This window comes from Crocuta crocuta, unplaced genomic scaffold, assembly GCF_008692635.1.
Source record: "Crocuta crocuta isolate KB4526 unplaced genomic scaffold, BGI_CrCroc_1.0 scaffold217, whole genome shotgun sequence".
Lineage (NCBI taxonomy): Eukaryota > Metazoa > Chordata > Mammalia > Carnivora > Hyaenidae > Crocuta > Crocuta crocuta.
In genome coordinates this window covers 622295-625602 of record NW_027532208.1, presented here as the reverse complement: position 1 = coordinate 625602, position 3308 = coordinate 622295, and the positions used below count along the sequence as shown (strand labels likewise).

Below are 3308 nucleotides of genomic sequence, written 5' to 3'. Positions count from 1 at the left end.
GTGAGTGAGTGAGTGAGTGAGTGAGTGAGTGAGTGAGTGAGTGAAACACCGGGCAGAGCTGCATCTTTGGCTGGGCGTTTTGGGACAGCCTGCCCTCCGTGCCCTGCATCCCTTCCTGGGTCAGCTCGTGCCCTCCTGTGTCCCCGGAGAGACATGCGTGCAAACTGCTCCCAGGCGGGGCCCCTTCTGTCCCCTAGCAAGCCCCACGCCTCAGCACCCGCCCACAGCCCTACTCTCAGCTGCTGAGGGAAACAGCTCCTTAAAGCTGGATGGGGAGGCCACCTGGCTTTACAGCCTCAGCCTAATAGCCCTTATTAGGATATTCAGGTGGAAAATATGGTGACATCCAGCACCCCTTTGGTGTGTGCTTTAAGTTGGTTAGGTTGCTGATTCTTGGTTTCGGCTCAGGTTGTGATCTCATTGTTTCCTGGGTTCGAGCCCGGCATCCGGCTCTGTGCTGGCAACATGGAGCCTGCTTGGGATTCTCTCTCTTCCTCTCTCTCTCTGCCCCTCCCCTTTTCACTCTCTTTCTCAAAAAAATTAATTAACTTTAAAAAATAAATAAATAAAAATGATTTAAAAAGCCAAGTGCACGAGGGCGAGGGTGTTTTTTCTGCCCGGAAAAGACCAGAACCTGATGCTCTAGAGCCCGAAGGAGGTGGATTGGAGGAGACTCACGCTCAGTGAGGACTCTCGGACCATGGGGGTTATTGTGCCCGTTTGTTTTCTGGCCACTCTCAGAGTCTCTGTTTCCTGGAGAAGTGACTGTGTCAGTGTGTGAAACAGGGACGCTCAAGGAGATCAGAGGGTGGTGGCCACAAATCTGACCAGCGTTGTTTGTCCTTTCGTAATGCCCTTCTCAGGAGCAATCCGGCCACAGATGTCCCCAGCGGAGGGGGAGGGGGCTCCCGCTGGCCGAGGGCCATTAGCTCAGTCCCCAGTGTGGGTATCTCCTTACAGAAGCAGGGGCCAGACCTCAGGGAAGTTATAAAACCTCCTTGCCCAAGGTCCCTCTGCTTCTAAGTGACAGAGGGAGGATTCGAGCTGGCTCCCCCAGCTCCAAGGCTGTGTCGATGCCCACAGGTGGGAGCACCAGCAGATACCAAGGACATGGCCGGGTATGGTGGGGCCGGGGTGGGCCTCAGGGTGGGCACAGCTGGTGTCTGCTGCCTGGAAGCCTGGCCGCTGTTCCCTGATTGTGGTGTCATGGGTGGGCTGGTGGTCGATGCTTGGGCCTTTGGCTCTGAATTCCGGGCAGGAGTCTGGAAGTGGGGTCTTGCCTCTCTGAGTGCCTCCGCCCGCCGCCATGCTGTCTCGACCCACAGGGAGAGATTCTCTTGGAGCTTATCTGGGGACAGGCATCTCTGTCCTTGGCTCTGATAACAGCTCTCAGTTTCCCCCAGGAGGCAAGAGATCCTCCCGGAAAACCAGCAAATGTTTTTTCCACCCGTCCTACTTCCCAGCGATTCCTTCTCTGACTTCTTCCTCCCCCTGCACCCCAAGGGTTGGGACTGGTTTTTCGTAGGGGACTTTGTCTCTGGGAGGAGGGCTTCGGCTCCAGAAAGCTCTGATCACCAGTACCTTTGCGGCGGGGGCTTGGCATGTGGGACTGAGGCCCCTCTTCCAGGCCTCTGGCTCTTCCTGGCTGCCCCTGGGCTCTGGCCAACCCTTTAGCCCCCCCTTGCTCTCTCTCAGCTTCCTCTCCTGTAAGATGAGTTTATCGAGAGGACCAAGTGCTGGGTGCTGGGGGTTCCTTCCATCGGCTCTGGTCTGGCTCCCCATCAGATCCCCTGGGGCTCCGACCTGCCTGCTCCCAGCCCTTTGCCCCATGATTTCCCTGCATGGGCCTCCCATCAACCAGCTTTGAAAAACTGAGACTAGTAACATTAGTGTCAAAAGGCAGGTAGGGAAACTGAGGCTTCGGGAAGAAACTGATCTATCTGAGGTCACACAGAAGTCAGTGGGTGGGTTGGGCCAGAACCCAGAACCCTGGGCCCTGTTCCCTGCTGGGGATATACCTGGGGGAAGGGTCCAAGGATATATCTCTCGTCTTGTCCCAATCAACTCCCCCAAATGGTTTTAACTTTCCTCAAGTATGAGTAGATATATTTTTTGAAATAACATGGAAGTTGACTTCTCTCACCCAAGCAGCCCAGGGTTTACCTGGCAGTGTCCTGGGGATCACTGTCCTTGCACCTGGCTGCACTGCCATGCTCATCAGGTGACTTCCATCTACAAGTCCAAAAAGGCTGCCCCAGCTCCTGCCATTGTTTCTACACCCCAGCCAGTGGCAAGGGGGAAAGAGGAAGAGGAAAGCTTAAGCCTTTCTTTTTCCCTCCTTTTTTTCAATTAGAAAAACTGTGCTAAAACACACAAAACATAAAATTTACCATGTTAACATTTGAAGCATATAGTTTGATGTTCGTAAGTCTGTTCATTATTGTTGTCCAAACAGATGAAGATCGTTTCTAGGAAAAAAATCGAGGCTCAGAAAGGGTGCCTGGCTCAAAGTCACACAGCACGTAAGTTGGTCTTTTGACTCTAAGGCCTCCCTTGGGCGCTCCTGCCTGAGCTGGGTGCCACTTTCATTAGAACAGTGGCCTTGTGAACAGTATGGGGGGGAGGGGTCCCAAGGAGATGAAGAAGCCCATCAGAGGCATCCACCCTTGGGGTGCCATCCGGGAATTCCCACCCAAACTCGCGGGGCTCAGATGAGCACCCTGCCTTGGACCCTCTCTCTGCTCCCCAGATGCTCTAAGAGACTGGGAAAAAATAGGAATGACTTAGCAATGAGGTCCTCTGACTGGATTTTCCCCGGTGTCTGGAGAGCTGACTACCGAATGATTTACCGCGTGGCCCAGGCCAGAGCGTTGCCGTGGTGCCCGGGGCATTCACGTGCGTGTGTGCACTGCACACGGCACCTGGGGTGAGCGTAGATGCACACGTTCCCGCGAGGACGTGCGTGTGCTCGCATGCGCGTGCCCTTCACGTTCGGAAGCACCACCAACAGCCCCGTACCCGGCGGGCACTCGACCCACCCGGCCCCTGCCTCTCAGAGGGGGGACCCCGAGGCCTGCAGCGGTGAAGCGGGAGGGCGGCCGCCAGCTGGGCGCAGCGAGCAGGGCCGTCTGGGGCGGTGTGTTGTAACTGGCAGCCTGGCATATGAGTCACCGGCCAAATTAACTCAAGTTTCCTTTGGGGAAAAATGTAATCAGTTGGTGAGCTCTGTTCCATTTTAGCAAATTAACTCTTCCAGTTTCTTTCTTTCTTTTTTTTTTTTTTAAGTTGGGGGGGGGGGTGGGAACAGG

The 3308-nt window shown here is 55.0% G+C and overlaps 1 long non-coding RNA gene across 1 annotated transcript in view; it reads left to right on the top strand.

The window, feature by feature from the left end:
- Positions 1-3129: 3129 nt before the first annotated feature.
- The window catches only part of LOC144242781 (uncharacterized), a 3305-nt gene continuing 3126 nt past the window's right edge, over positions 3130-3308 (top strand). Inside the window, exon 1 of the long non-coding RNA XR_013338467.1 lies at positions 3130-3218. This is a non-coding gene — a long non-coding RNA (uncharacterized LOC144242781). The remainder of the gene's footprint in view (positions 3219-3308) is intronic.